At 40.7% G+C, this 16,816-nt stretch overlaps 1 protein-coding gene and 1 long non-coding RNA gene across 2 annotated transcripts in view; one reads left to right on the top strand and one right to left on the bottom strand.

Moving 5' to 3' along the window:
- Nucleotides 1-3,259, bottom strand: part of LOC102770681 — a 212,988-nt gene extending 209,729 nt beyond the window's left edge. The window contains exon 1 of the long non-coding RNA XR_435791.1: nucleotides 3,203-3,259. This is a non-coding gene — a long non-coding RNA (uncharacterized LOC102770681). The remainder of the gene's footprint in view (nucleotides 1-3,202) is intronic.
- Nucleotides 3,225-16,816, top strand: part of SLC14A2 (solute carrier family 14 (urea transporter), member 2) — a 159,044-nt gene continuing 145,452 nt past the window's right edge. Inside the window, exon 1 of the mRNA XM_006766103.2 lies at nucleotides 3,225-3,291. The gene's annotated coding sequence lies outside the window, so the exon portion shown is untranslated. The remainder of the gene's footprint in view (nucleotides 3,292-16,816) is intronic.

Here is a 16,816-nt window from a genome sequence, read left to right as displayed (position 1 = left end):
ATTCCACAAGGGTCTTCACCATGGGTGTGACCCAAGAAAAGATCAGCTTGGCTCAGTCAGAACAGCTGTTGAGTCCAGGTTTCTTTCAGAGCTTTTGACTCAGGAATGTACTCCTAAGTCCCTTCAGTGAGAACAAGCAATATGTCACAGACTATTCCTTTGCCTCCCATATGGAACGTAATAGGCACTTGAGAAGTATTGTGTTAATTTCTTATTTTCCTTAGGTTAAAACCAAAAACTGTCCTACTCGCTCAAAACACTTCAGTGTCTAACCCCAGACAAGATTCCTCATTCCTTTTAGAGATCTTCAAGGATGGTTTTCTTTATTTTTTCCCTTTGTCTTGAGTCTCTCAAATTCCTCCAACTTGCTGTGTACCCTTCTCATTGCTATGTTGCACATGTCAACAAACATGAGGTCTACAGACAAGTCAGTGGCCCATGGAGTGCCCATGGTGGCCGGCAAGACTTAGAAGGTAGGACAGTAGGAAAGAGGGGGCATAAGAGAGGCAAACTACAGTCCATATTAGTATTCCTAACAAAATCACAATCACTATACATCTCTGCCCATAGCCAGGAGTATCAATGCTCTTTCATCTGAACATTCATTGATATTACCCTAAAGCCCATATCACCAAAACAGAACTCCCTTTTATGTGCCTGAAAATCTGTGTTCATTCCCACTCTAGCCCTATGTGGGTTTTTCATTGGGGACACCAAGCATCCTGGTCTGTCCAGAACACTCCCAGTTTGTCTGGTGTCCTGTCCAGTTAAGCATTTGTCCCTGTCAAAAGTGCTTTTTGTATGATAAATTATATGCTCTCTTTAGTTTAATTTAATGCATCATTTTCAAAAGGCAGCATGAGTCAGATTGCCTATGGTTATAAGAAATGTTCTTTTCTTCTTCCTACCTTTGTAGAAGAAGATTAGGACTCACCAAGACAATGAGACAGGCGGGGACCTGAAGTCCAGGCACACAAATGACCTCGGGGAGGTGATCAGGGAAAAGTTGACACCACCAGGGTGGCCAGACAGGCTCAGAAAAGTTTTACAAGAATCTTGAGAGAAAAATCTATCCCAAAGATTAGGGGGGAGGGGCAGGTCTCCATGCTCAAGGGAGATATTGTGGGATAACATAATCCCAAGGTCAGAAAGAAGAGCATTTTTTAAGGAGGAGCATTTTGCCCGGCCCTCTTTCCTCCTCCCTCTTTGCTCCTGAACATTTGGTCAGTGATTTCTCTCTATTTCATTTATGGCAATAACTTCAGGTCTTGTGGGTGGTCATAATGGTGATCTATGTATGCCATCTACAGTGGGCATGGATAATGAATCCTATTTTATTTCTTAATTAAGAAATTGAAAGTGCCGCAAATTACTGCAATTAACATGGATTTTCTTCCTCATTTATTTACTTATTTAAATGCCTGAAATTGCACCCTTAGCTTAAACCAACTGCAGGGTTCAGAGCCTGTTAAAATATATAGCATTCATTAAAATATTTATTCTTCTCCGACAGTGAACTTGCAATTTGGAAATGGTGGTGATATCTTTGTATGTGAAATCCTTCCCCCAAAATATAAATCTATTGAATTCAGACCACTCAGCTTGGTAATTTTAAGCGTTGAATTTATTGTCATCTTTGTGTGACTGAAATAAGCTAAGGTTTTCAAAAAGCTCTGTGTTATGTTGACCTTAACCAATATTGTTGTTTTCCTTGTAAGTCCTTGAGGATATGAACATCACCATGTTTTCAGAAGTTCAACGTTCACTGAAAGATAACAATTACAATATGAGGGTGGTTGAAGCCATCTAACTCTTTCAAAACAATAGTATTTTGAATAAACTATTTAGCTTCAAATTATCTAGTACTTTTGAAGATTCAACCTTGGTCTTCATTCTTAGGTTTTGGTGTTTGTATTTGGTTTTGTTTCTAACTGGTTTGCATGGAGACAGAGCTCAAGATACAGTGGTGGAAATTAACCAAAAATATGCTTCAGAAACACAAACCCTTTGGTGTGGGTCAGCAGCCATGGGAAACTACACCCAGCAAGGGTGTAAATGAGTATGGTTTTACCAGAAAGCAAGTGGGAAATGGCCTCTCAAAAACCTTAAAAGACGCAAACCCTTTGAAGTTCAGCTATTCCACTTCAAGGATTTAGAAAAGAATGAAGACTGTGTACCAAGAGTTAGCTAACAATGACATTCATGGCAGCCCTGTTTATAACAAATAAAATAGGTAAAATAAAATACCAAAATATGCAGCAATAAAAAGGATTGAGTAAATTATAGTACAACCTTACATTGGAATAATAAACAGCTATTAAAAACTAAGTGGTTTGTATTAGTTATTGATGGCTACATTACTCCAAAGCTTAGCACCTTAAAACAACAAACATATATCTTCTCACAGTTTCTGTGGGTCAGGAATCTATAAGCATGGCTGAGCTGGGTCCCATGACTCACAGCCTCTCAGAAGCTACAGTCAAGGTGTTTGAATCATCTCTAGGCTTAACTTGGAAAGGATCCACTTTCAGGCTCACTCAAGTGGTTGTTGGTAGGATTCAGTTCCTCTGGCCTGTTGGTCGAAGGTCTCTCTCAGTTTCTTGCCTCGGTTTCACTGCCCTATTTTCTAGAGAGCAGCTCATGATGTAGCAGTTGGCTTCATCACAGAAATCAGACCAGAGCTGACATCCCATCATTCTTGCCATGTCCTATTGGATGGGAATAAGTCAGAATTCTAGCTCACGCTCCAGGGAGTTGATTATACAATGTGAGGATATGAGAGGGCAGGGATCATTGGAGACATCTTAGAAATCATCTACCACAGAGCTGAAGTTTATTTATGACAAAAGAATTTCATAATGTCTTATTCAATGAAAGAAAAGCAGGTCACAAAGTAGTATGTGCAGCATGGTCCCAATTTTGTAAATTAAAAAAAATTAGGAAAACATATATCCATATATACATAAATATTCATGAAATAATCTGTAAGGGTACCATGGGTTAATGGTGGTTATGCCCGGGTAGTGGTATGACAGATAAGTTTTATGTCCTATTTCCTAAACTGTATTTTCTGGTGTTTTCTAAAACAAGCACATATTGTTTACAATTTTAAAAAGATTAAATGTTATTAAATTAAAAACAAAGCAATTAAATACTCTAGATTTCATGTTTCTGACTCCATCCACGTCTATCTTTACAGTACTACTTCTTGCTTACTACCTGAAGTCAACCAAATAGAAGTTCACAGGACCCTTCATAGAATCCATTGATCTTACCGTGACCAAGGACATTGTGAGTACATTCTAGAACTTATTGCTGTGTTTGTGTCTTCTAAAACAATTATTATCACCAAAAATGCTACCGTGGAAAAACAAATTATTTTTCCCTCTGAGGTCACTAGAACCACAACTATGATTGACATGAGAAAACTGAGTTCTCCCCTTGAGCCAGTGTCATCCCAACTCTATTCTGGTTGCTTCCAGGCCACAAGCTAGCATGACCACATGGCCACCTTCCCTGTAGAATTCCAAAAGGAGAGTTTCTATTTGTGTGTCAAAAATAGATGAACAGATCTGGCACTGCTGAACATATTTGTAAATTTGAAAAAGAAGAGGGGATGGGTAAGTGAGAAGATGAATTCATTTATAATTCCCACACTTCACTAGTTTTCTGTGAGATGCCACCAGGAGGGTCTGAGTTGGGATGCCACTGGTTCAGGGTGGGAATAACTTCTCTAGCAATGTAAATGGTATTTTAAGATTGCTTACTTATGAAACTACTGTTTTTCCAAACATAGATTTTTGGTTGTTTGACGAGTAGACAGCAGAGCCAAACACTGAGTGTTACAGAGGTGAAATTAAAGAAATTCATTTGCAGTGCCAAGCTTGAAGGATGGTAAGCTAGTGGTCAAAATCTGAACTCCTCAATGGTTTGTAATCAATGGTTTTAAAAGCAGAGCTTGAGGGCTAGGGTTTAAGGGTCAAGGGCAAAGCTAATTGGTTATCTCTTGTGTAAGCTTCAGTGGTTTCTTTGGTCTGATTAATTCAGTTCCTGATGTCATCTTGTCTGATGTTTTTGTCACTGTGGTCAGGTGATCTAACCAAGTTGAGGAACCAAGAGCCTGGAGAATATCTCATAATTGTGTGTCAGTGATGTTCTGCCTAAAGCAAAAGGCAGCAACTAAACATCTAGTGACCTTTGTTATTGTTTTAAGTTATCATTATTTTGTGCTTAACTAGCTATTTTTTTTTATTATAATTGCAAGCAAAGTGTACGTTAAAACATTTTTTCTGGGACTTGTTCACAGGCAGGCCTACGACTAACATACTTCTTAATCTTTGACTATAAGCTACCGGACAATCAAAGCAATTGAAACATTTAGTTAAAGCCTACACCTATATCTCTGGTCTCTTGATCTAATACCTAAACATGCTTACTGTTAGTTGCTGGTTTCACTAACAATAGAGCACATTTTCCTCATATGAGGCCCAAATGGGTGTTTGTCTAAGTAGTGATCAGCAATCCAGGTGCCTCCTATCTTGTGGCTTCACCGTCTTCTAAAGTCTCTGAGTTTTATGCCAGGTCTTCTGCATCCACTTGGTTTACAAGAAAGGAGTAAAGGTGCCACACCCACTTCCTATCACCTAGCTCTACAGCCAACACACATCACATTTCATTGGAGAGAACTAGTCACATGGGCCTCACCTTGATGAAAGAGGCCTTGGGTAGTCATTGGCTGGAAAGTAATTTCCCAACTGCTCCCCTCTGTGGCAGGGGAAAATACATCATGGGCTCTGTCAGGAAAAGTCATAGTGTTAGAAAGTTCTTGCTGAGAAAATTCTTAATGGGCATTCATACATTGATCACAGAGCAGGGATTGGTTGACTTATCAATTACTCTGAATAATGAATCTTTCTGCCCCACATGAAGGAATTTCTAATATCAATCTCTCAGGCCTACAGCAACAAGCCACTGATAATAGGGCTTTAAAGATTCAAGGTTGTTCTATGCTGAAAGTGCCAGGTGTGCCTGCCAATGCCGAAAATCCACCACTGCCACTGGAATCTCAAGATATCAGCCTTCAAACGTGTCTCTCTCTCTAAGCCTTAGTTTCTTGTTATACAAAATGACATGAATAGGACCTACCTCACAGGGTTGATTTGAAGCCCTAAATAAATAACCACAGTATGCATTCACTCAACACAGGAGAGACTTCTCCAGTAGGTATCCTCATATGATGAATAATCTCAGAAACAACTGCCTTACCAACACTATGACAATTGCTGGTTCTTGTAATATCATTTTTACTATTAAGCTACAATTATGATGATTAGCACTATCACAAATAATAAAAATCACTTCTCTACACTGATTTATATTTAACTATTTGACTCTCATCTCATGACACCATCATAAAGTGGAAAACAGACTCACTATTATACCCATTTCAAAGGTCAGAACTGAGCATCATGGAGGATCAGTGTTAATGACCAAGATCCCATTTTAGCTCAGTCAGAGTGGCCATTTGACTCTTAAACCCACGTCTTTTAAGTCAAGTTGATACTACTACACCAAATTTAAACTGAGACCTGGTGGGGAAAATTGAATCATTGAGGAGACGTAGTCTCAATCCCTCACTGTTCAGATGAACTAGAGATGCCTTTGAGGATTTTTCTTTTTTATACCACAGGTCTCAGATTGTCTTGTCTCCTTTAAGATTAGTCTAACTGCACCTCAGTAAGGGGGTGCGGGGAGGAAGGGCAAGTAGTGATGGTGTTGGTAATGTCATTTTACATAAGCCGTAAAATGTACAGGGCTTCAAGAAACATGAGTTTCTTGGGGCCCAAGAAGGAGGGAAAGTGGGCACTTTTTCTCTACTCTGGCATAATGGAGACATCACTGGTCAGCATCACCAACCTTAGGGAGGCAAGTGACAGACTGGAATCCACATCTAGCTTTCTTAGGTGTTTTGTGTTGTTTTTTTTTGTTTTACATTCAACTTGTTGGCCTTTCCCTGATAACTTTAATGACTAATTCTTTAGTGACTTTATTCTTTCTAGTGAGAGAGAAAATTTCTGGTAGCCTTAGGTTTGTAATATAAGGTCTTTAGAGACAATGTTTGACCCAGTGTTGGGTGATTCCAACTGCCAGTAGCAATTAGCTATAATAGACATGGGTCTTAATGTAGACAGCAGCCCTCAGGCCCAGACCTGCTGCTGACTGTTGTGTTATCATGAGGATCCTTTAGATTCTATAGGCCGATGCCCTCATCTGTCAAATCAGGTGGATGATGTGCACCCTAGTCACCTCCCCCACTCTCTTATGGAAATACTGGGTTCAAACAAGGAACTAAAAAGTGCTTGGAGAAGCATTGCATGCTAAATAAATGCAGCAAAGAGTCATCATTATCACTGTGCTATTGCCATTATTTTGTGGTCAGCTCAGCTTTTCTTAACACAGAGCAGTTAATGAAGTGGCAACTGTATTGGTTTCCCACTAGGAGGGAGAAGAGGCCAAATAAGGCTCTATTTTTTATCCCATTTTAGTTTCCAGTTGTGTTTTCTTTTTCACAACAGCTATGTCTCATCAGTTTATAAGTACTTTAATTACAGTGGCATTTCATTATACTTACCCCTAACAAAAAATAGGCTAAGTAAAAAAAAAAAAAAAAAATTAATCCTAAAAATGGTGGATTTCCCTAACGGCTGAGTTAACTTTCACCAGCAACCAAAACACTACTACCTTTTATCCCACCTCTACACTTGATACCTATAACTCTTAATGAATTATTTAACAAATTTAAACAATTGTAATTGTATCTGCAAGTCCACTAATAGAGAGAAAAATGACAAAATTCATTAGTCTTCAGGCTTTGGTTCATAAATTGTCCACCAGCTGAAATACATTTTTCCTGTGACCATGAGGAGTTATGGAAATAGGAAATTTAGAAATCAATATAGGCAGACTGGGAGAGCTATTTAAAGAGAAAGAATATGTCACCTCTAACCCTGGTACATGGCCATTCTGTTGCTCCCTGCAGCATCTCACATATGCTTGCCTCAGTATAGTCATTGAATACACAGGTGAACACCTGCCTCATTCAAAGGACAAGATAAATGTTGCAAAGTAGGGAAGTTGGAAGGGGTTTTGCAAACTTATGGCCCAAAGTAACCACTTTACAGATAAGAAAACTAAGGCTCACACAGGCAAATCCAAGGTCATACAAATGAGCACATATTAAGATGATACCTACGGGGTGTATATTAGTTTTATATTGTTGCTGTAACAAATTACCACAATTTTAGTGGCTTAAAGTAACAAAAATTTACTATCTTACAGTTCTGTAGGTCAGATGCCTTCTATGGCCTAAAACCAAAGAATTGTGTTGAACTCTTTTCTGGAGACTCAGGGAGAATCCATAGTTTAGCCCTTTCCAGCTTTTAGAAATGCCTGCATTCCTTAGCTTGTGGCCCCTTCCTCCGTCTTCAAAGCTAATAATGTTGCCTCTCTCTGATCTTTTTTTTTTTTTCTGAAGTCACATCTTTAACCACAGCCCTGACTAGGAATTTATCACCAGTAGGGGGCATTCAGGAGGCAGCCGATCAATGATTCTCTCAATGATGTTTCCATCTCTCTCCCTCTCCCTTCCTCTCTGAAATCAATTAAAATTATATATTTAAAAAACAATAAATGTCATTTGGCCTAAGCCCAAGTCTGATTTTGGCACAGGAGCAAAAGATGTTCCAGTCATCTGAATAGCAAGGATGAAAAAGATGCGGGGCATTGCCATATGTTCACTCCTAGGGAAATCCTGTCACAGAACATCAGGGCTGACCTTAATGTTCATTTCAATGGAAAGGTATCTGCAAGGAGGGTACAATGACTCATTTTTTTCACCTTTGAACTCTCCTTCCTCCTACCCTCCCAAAGGCTCTCTCTCTTGAGTCACTGCTGAGCCCAGCCTCGGTACTAGAATAGTTCTGATTGTCCAAACAGACATCAGGGACTCACAACCACCTTCATTTCTCCACATGTCCAGCTGCAAAGTCTAAAAGAAATGGTATTTAACAAAGGGACTTCTTATATCTCATAGAACACTGTGTAGACACTGTGCTGGGTCAGCCATGCTTGTAGAAAAAAATGAGTTTGATTCTCCTACATGCCTTGATTCAAGTGGTGAGAGCAAAGCACTTCAACACGGTAAATATCATTGCTTTCCCATAAGTCCTTTCAGCAAGAACATAATAATAACGCCTTCTGATTCTTGTAAGGCTTCACATTTTACCAAGCACTTCCATCTCCATTACTTCTTGTGAAGTTCACAATACTTCTTGAGGAGGAAATTATATAAAGATGAATAAATTGAGATTCAAAGGGTTTGAGTGACTTACCTTGAGTCACAAAGCTAGAGTCTGAAATTGGACCCAAGCCTCTTGAACACAAGTTTTCTCTAATACATTATCCTGAAGAGTCTACCCTGATAAAAGACCTTTGTGTCCCACAACCCTGGAATTTTGGGGACAAAAGAGAGCCAAGAAGGGTAAAGAAAGCAGAAAGCTGAGGGAAAAATAATCTGAATTTCACATTTTGTCTCAGGTCAGTCCTGAGGTTACTGGTTTTTAACTCTTCCTTACATTACCTCAGTGTTTTTAACTCTCCAAAACATTCTCATGTCCTTATCTCATTTGGTCAGCTCAGCAACACTGTGAGATAGGCAGAGCAGATCTGACAGATGAGGGAACCAAAGACAAGTTAGATTCTCACCCAAGAATAGATGGCCACTGAGTGGCAGAGTTAGACCTGGAGCCCAAATCTTTGGGATAGGAATGGGGTGGGAGAAAAGTACCTACTGAAAGAGGTAGGAGGGAAACATTTCATTAACAGATTAATCAAAATTCATATACATTTCACAACAGATGTAAGTTAAACCATTATGCCGTATGCCTTAAACTTATACAATGATGTAAGTCAATTATATATCAATAAAACTGGTAAAAATATATTTAAAAATTCATATAAAAGTAAAAAGGTATGAGAATAGCCAACAGAGTTTTGAGATAGAATACAAAGAAAAAGGACTTATACCACAGATATCAAAACCCATGATGAAACAGCATGATTGAGGCATAGGGATACAGTGACTAATGGAATATATTCAAAAGTCCAGAAAGAAACTCATGCATTTTTGGAAATTTGGTACGTGACAGGAGTGATGACAAATAAATCAGCAAAGTACAAACTTTTAAATATATAGTATCACAACAATTGTCTCTCCTTACTGGAAAATTGATATTAGAGCTGTATTTCATATACAAAGTATTGCAAATAAACTCCAAATTGATGTAAGGCTAAAAGTTATTTTAAAATGTTTAGCCCTGGCTGACATGGCTCAGTGGTTGGAGCGTTGGCCCTTGGACAGGAGAATTACAGGTTTGATTCCCGGTCAAGGGCATATAGCTGGGTTGTAGGTTCAATCCCCGGCCCCAGTTGGGCACATGTGGAAAGCAACCAATCGATGGGTCTCTCTCACATTGATATTTTTCTCCCCCACGCCTTTCTCCTCCCTTCCACTCTTTCTGAAAATCAATGGAAAAAAAATATTGTTAAGTGAGGATTAACCAAAAACACCAGAAAAACTTAAACTATTAGAAGAAAATTCAGGAAGACATTTTTATATCTAATCAAGGACAGATTTCTCAAAATTTGAAAAAAGAACAAAAGAAAAAAATGAATAAATTAGATTTCATTAAAACTGAAGACTTCTATATGACCAAAGACACCCGGAACAAAGCCAAAAGACAGGTGAGAGATTTGCAGGAGGAGTTTAAAGTGCATTTGATCAACACAGAATTAATATTTACAATATTGGGGAAGGGGGGTGTTTACAAAAAAAAAAAAGCCAAACAACACAATAGAAACAGAGACAGAACATAAAAATAGACAGTCTACAGAAATATAAATCAAAATGGTCTATACAAATATGAAAAGATGTCCTACCTCTTTAATGATCAAGGAGCTGCCAATTAAAGCTAAGAGATGCCATTTCGCACCCACCAACTGTCAAAACCGAAATGGCTCAACAATACCGAGTTTTTTGTGGGAAATGGGCACTGTTGTTCTGGAGGGCGTGCAAATTGTGTTACTCCCCTCAGAGAGCAATTTGGAAATACCTTGTAAACGTGAAAGAAATGTGTCTCTATGACAACTAGTTTTACATCTAGATATATGCCCTAGAAAAACGCACTCCTATGTGGAACAGGACATGTAAGAGGATGTTCGTTATTTCATTTTTTGCAAGATTGAAAATTAGGGGACAATCTCAATGCCCATCAATAAGACAATGAAGAGGCAGTTACATTCCAGAGCAGTGAGCCCGGTGAGCTGGAGGATGCATCAAGAGGATGATTCTGGAAAACCCAAGCTGAGTGAAAAGAATCAAATCATATTAATATACCATTCACTTTCTTGTTTAAACATACAAAGCAATATTGTCTCTCACTTACGGATTCAAACATGTATGTGGTTTCTCAGAGGAAGAAGGAAAAGAGGCTGAAGGACCATTTCCAGAGGGCTAAGCTGAACCTATAACGTGTTATTTCTTTAATTACAAATAAACTAAAACAAATTTAGCAAGATGTTAACATTATAACACTCTGTGCAGCGGCTATTGTGTTTGATAGAGTAAACAACTGAGGAAAGAGAGTTATTCACCAGCCACCTTTTTGTCCTCTGGTGGAAATGAGAAGGCAGTGGGGAGCATGAGTCCGCAGGACACAAGCTGACAGCTTTGAAATTATTGTGGCTTTGGATTTCAACTCATGTACACACACTGAGACAGCTCCACACACAGGAGCGGTGGGGTCAAGAAAGAAGCACTGCCAAGCATGGTAGTCAAGGCACACAGGGGGCCCAGCCAGCCCTGGCTCTGCCAGGGCATCAAAAACAACATCTTCTGGCTAGGACTAGGGCCCAGGAATAACAATGGCTTAAATACAATAGGAGAGGATTTCAAAGGTAGGCAGTTCAGATTTCAGGGGCTAATATGGTGGCGGCACGATGTCCAGGACTCTGGATCTTTTCATCCTTCTGCTGTGTCATCCTTAGGTATTTGAGTTCCATCTCCAAGGTCACATCATTATCTGAGATGGTCACCATCCAGGCATGAAGCAGAAAGGAGGGGAAGGGGTATGGCAAAATGACAAAATCAAAATGCCACGCAGCCACTTGGTGACCTACAGAACAGAGTGAGCTAAAAGCCTTGAGGACAGGTCGGAGGAGCAGTGACCAAAGTCAAGGCTGAGACTGAGCTCCAACCTTGTGCATTTCTGCTGGGACAAGGGACACCTTGCTGTTTTACTAAAGAGCCATTTCCACTGCTTCCCTGGTCATCTCCATGATATCCAGGGAAAGACACACTTGTGAATAACTTGTCTCTGGCACTTGAGGGAATTTGATCACTTATGTATGATAATTCATAAGAGATGCCAATCAAATATCGTCAGTGTGGCTGCCGAAAGTCCAGAGAAAAGAGAAGAAAGGGTGTCAATGTCTCTGATGTGAGACCAAGCACTACTCTCCCAGAACCTGGGATGCTCCAGCCCACAGGTCTCACCAGCTTGCTGGGTCTTGAAAGCCACCACAGGGACGTTAGCAGTGGATATGAGCAAAGGCTGGGTGAGGTTCCTGTGGGAACACAAGTTTGCTGAAGGGCCATACTTCATGCCCTTTAACATGGTGGTCTATTTCCAAACCGGACAGTTGAAGTGTGAAAATGAATGAGCGGAGGTTATTCCCATCCCTGAGACCAACCTGATAGTAGCACCCAATTCTTCACACACACAATTTATTCATGGCACGCAACCTTCTCTGAAAGCAGAAGTATTACCCTTATTTTTCAAAAAGGTTGGGAACTCAAAAAAGTTAAGTGACATTCCCAAGGTCACCAGGTTGGTGTCAAAGCCAGAACATAAACCCACCTCAAATGTCGACAAACCCTATATCCTTGCCTACGCTTCTCTTCCTTTCAAAAATCCAAAGAATGTCAGTGTATAATGGGCTTTATGGGCTAGCTCACCTTACAGGTAGTGGGAGTGAGGCACATGGAGGCTGATGACAAAGACGAAGGTGAACCTCGATTTCTTGGCTCCCAGTTCAACTCTTTCCTCACTATGATTCACTGTATCTCAGACTCTAGCAAGTAGTGACCTGACTACCACATTCATTCAAAAATTGATTTAACAAATATGTATTGAGCTCTTACAAAGGGCCAGGCACTGGGGACACAGCAGGTTGAAAACAGAAAGCGTCTCTGTTCTCATGGAGCTCACATTCAACTGAAAGGATAAATATATACAAAACAGTTCATCAAATGAGAGTAGTAAAGTAGGGTGAGAGGGGCAAAAGAAAGGATATTCTTTTTGAAAGGATGGCCAAGAATAATACTTGGCTATGAGCTTCCCCAGCAAAATCCTTTCCAACTTCACCTACCACTTCCTTGTACCCACAGTGTGGTGTTGGGATGACAATGAGCAGGTTAGACACAAAACAGTAGGCATGGGATTCCCAAGGAAGAAGGAGGAGTCACTGCCATAGTCTGGCCAGGGGACAGTCCTCACAGTAGGGTGGATGGCTACCATTGAGCAAAATCCCAAAGAAAATGGCCCAATGACTTAGGAGCTTAAGGAAGATACCCTCACAATCTGGTAATAGACAGCCTTCGAAACCTTCTGAACACCCTTTATGAGAAAGGAAAATTGGAGATGAATACCTGGAGAATTTCAGTGGTAGGAAAGAAACCTTCAGACGTGCTTCAGGATCTTATTGAAAAGGTTGCCTTCACAGACTTAAGAGGTTATGTCTCTAGGACAGGTCCTAAAAGTAAAATAGTAAGGAGACTCTGATTGCACCTTAGAAACAATATGGAGGTCCATTTCTGTCCAAGACCCAGAGAAAAGGCTTTATGCAGAAATTGCCACACGTCATCTACTTTATACCCATAAAGTGGTATATCTGTATGTTGATTGTGTAAAGCAAGTTTTATAAAAGGCTTAGCAATCAAATCAATTAACAACAGAGAAAACCATGGCCCAAATACATGTCTGTATTTTACTATTGAAATCACCCCCAGGAGAATTCTGTGAACCTGGGGGCTCAAGGAGAGGCCATAAGGAACAGCTGGAGAAGCCTCAGGACAGGGTCCTTGCCAGCCTGGGAAATGGAGAGGCTCAGAGAAGGCTAGGAAGGGCAGTGCCCAGAGCCAAGGGGCTGTGTGTCTGGAGGAACAGCCCGCCTAGATGGTGTAGCTTGCTGCCTGCTCTAAGTGCCATAAGTAATGTTGTAGATGAAGTTGGCAGGAAATGTGCGAAAAGTTAACACTTTCTCTATATCCTCACCTCTCTCTCCCCCATCACCACTCCTGCTTCAGGAAAGTCTCAAATCTATTCTAAAGTTAACCTTCCATCTCAGCTGAGGATTCACCCCCTACTGTCCCCCAATTAGGCTCCTTCATTCTCTCCTGGTCTCTCCCTTTCAATTAGATTCTTTCTTAACAAACATGTCATCTTCCATTTTTGAGGGGAATAAAAAAAAGAGAAAGAAAGAACTTTCCTTGGCCCTGCTTTCCCCACAAGCTTGCATTTCATCCCTCCACGTAATTGCCAGACTTTAAAGAAGTCCTTTCATACTCACTGTCTTCCCTTCCTCATGTTCACCTTCTTTAACACCTCATTGGCTGCTTTCTGCTCCCGCAATTCCACAGAAACTTCTCTAACTGCCAGATATAGCAGCCTGTCCAAGCCTTTGGTCTCAGTGGCATTTGTTACTGTATAACCATCGCTTGGACCCAAGGTCTTAAAACATTTGCCTCCTTCAGCCTACATGACCCTATTCCCCTGGTCTCTCCTGAAACCTTTTCACCTCTTTCCCAGTCCCAAGACCCACCCACCACTTTAGTCCTCAACTGGGGAGAAGAGAAGGAATCATCTAAATCACTAGATGGAGTCACATACTTTTTTAGAAAATCTGATAGAAATTTTAAAGAATCTCCCCCAAATATTGTTTATGTATACATATACATGCATATGCATATATAAATCAATATTATTTCAGGGGAAGGTGATGAACTCCCTAAATTAAGAGCCTCTGTCCCAGAGAATAGCCTTTTGTAAAATGGAATTCTGATGCCATGTAGCTGTTCCCTGTTGCTTTTCAACCACATGTTCCTAGTAAGTTCTTGGCTTCCATGGGGTCCCCTAATGAAGTAAAGCCATTTATCAGAAGGCAGGAGCCCAGGGTTGTCAGCCCAGTTTTCACACCTTAAAGACTTGAGTCAAAATTGGTTCCTCTGTAAAAATAGTCATTATAATTCCTTCCCTATCACACAGGAGATTGGGAATTTGAAAACGTTTTGGAAACTTCAGAATACTGCAGAGTTGATTACCATTAAAATCATTGATTAACATCTTTAGAGATGCACCCACCAGCAGGTGTCAACATGGGTTTGATTCCTGTCTTTGACAGCATGTTATGATGACCTGGGTTCATTTCCCAGTTTGTAAACTGGAGATGATGATAGCTACTCTAGCTACATCATAGAGCTGGTGGGAGTATCAAATGTAATAATGAATGTGGAGGGACTCTGCAACCCAACAAAACTCAGGCCATTGCCATTTCCCATCCTCTTCTTTGTCCCTCACCATGTGCATTAATTGAGCTTTGTGAGCTCAATAGAATGATGATGCACTTTCAAACATCCCACCATGCCCAACAACAGAGCATTCCTACAAAATAATTTGAGTCAAATTAGACTTCAATGTGTTAATCATGAGTAATGTAATTATAAGAAGCAGCAAATAAACTGATAATAATTGTCAACTTATTCTTTTTTAAAAGGGGATATAGAGAGAAAGAATATAGTGTGTGAGAAAGATTATCTTTTGTAGAAATAATCACTCCTCCTGGCCACTTGGCCTATATTTGAACCCACCCCAGGAACACTGTTGTTTCTCTGATATTCTGGGTTTCATAAAATACTCCTTGGCCTAAAGTCCTGGTTTTACCCTGAAGTGTGTGTGCAGACCTCTAGTAGTGTGCACAGGTTTCCAGCTCCCCAAGAAAGACCTTGGCATCTGGAATCATTATGCCTTCGTGTGCTCAGCCCTCTCTTCTGTGCTCCACTGTGCTGAGCTGACACCCAGGGTGGTAGGGGTCAGGGACTGATGCCGACAAACTGGCAAGCTTAAAATTTATCCATCTCTTCCTTTGCACCACGTTATACCTAGTTTCATAAAGAGGTAGGATTTCCATGGTGCTGTACAAAGGGAGGGATTAACTACTATCTGGTGAGGACAAGCCAAGTCAAAATCAGATAACACAGCAAGAAGAATTTCTCAACAGTCTCTAAGACCTGGGAGGGATGAAATGGACCCTTCATTGCAGAAGTGAGAAGGGACAAGTATCTGGGGCTCTATGTGCAGGAGGATGAGGAAATGGAAGGGAGGCTAACATTTATTGAGCCAAGGATATTTCTTATATTACTTCATTCAATCTACTCAACAATGCCCCTGGCACAGATGTATTTTCCATCTTACCAACAATGAACCTTAAAGTCAGGCTAAACCTTGAGAGCTTCACTGAGCTTCAGGAGTGACAGGAAGTGAAGTGACCATTCCTGGTGACCTACAGAAATGTCATAGACTGGGGAGTGGGAGGTTGCCGAGGGGGCTGAACACCCAGGGGACTCGCCAGCTCTGTAGCCAGATTCTGAGCGGGGCAGAATCATCACCAGCCAGGGACTATCCAGTATCAGGTGCTTCACAAGGAAGAGGATAGTTCAGAATCATCTATTATAGAACAACAATCAACTTCAAACTCAGCACCATAGACCCTGCAGACTGTTCCTTCAGCATCAGTACTCAAAACTGGCTTTTCTCTTCCACCTTATAGTAGTGTTACTGTCAAATTGCCTACAATACAAAAGTTCAGAGGGCATATTAAACAGGCATATCCCAAGTTCCAGTCCTAGAGATTCAGATTCATGAGGCAGGAGTGGAGCAGAAATGTGCCTTGAGCAAACTTCCCAGTTTATTCCAATGCAGGTGAGCCTGGGAGAAAAACTGAGAAACCAACCCTCTGATAGTCTATTGTTCATATACCATCTTGTACTGTAGACTCTTAAGTCTAACTCCCCACACTGGATTATAAGCTTCTCTGGGGCAGGGACTGTGCCTTCTCATCCTTGTACCCCAGTGTCTAGCAGAGTACCTGGCATGTGTTTGGTTGGGGTCACCAGATATGGAGAGTGAACCATGAAACACATCTCATTCCCATAGGAACAGCTTCATATATAGGGTTTGTATTGCTAACCAGGGTCACCACATCCCCAAATATCGTCAATATAGGCAACAATATTGAACCATGGATGCTAGAGTGATAGGGCTGAGAAGTACCCAAATTCGTTCTGCAACATCCATAAAGCAAGGGCACTACTCTGGATCTCTGTGGTCACTCTGATCTGTTAGATTATGCTTCATGCAATGCTTTATTAGATATTAGAAGCCTGTTGCACAAAGATTCGCACAATAGGCCTTCCTTCCCCTGGCTGCTGGCCCCAGTTTCCCTCCAGCACCGGGGACCCAGGCCTTTGGTCTGGCCACAGCAGAGAAGCCAAGCCTCTTCAGTCTTCAGTCTTCGCTCCAAGCCTGTGTATGCAAATTAACCACCATCTTTGTTGGGTTAATTTACATAGTTGCTCTGATTGGCTGGTGGGCATAGCAGCATGACACCAATTTGCATGTTTCTCTTTTATTAGTGTAGATTC

This window comes from Myotis davidii, unplaced genomic scaffold (genome assembly GCF_000327345.1).
Source record: "Myotis davidii unplaced genomic scaffold, ASM32734v1 scaffold259, whole genome shotgun sequence".
NCBI classification, from domain to species: Eukaryota; Metazoa; Chordata; class Mammalia; order Chiroptera; family Vespertilionidae; genus Myotis; species Myotis davidii.
The sequence above is the reverse complement of the archived record's forward strand: the minus strand, read 5'-3'. Positions and strand labels throughout refer to the sequence as shown.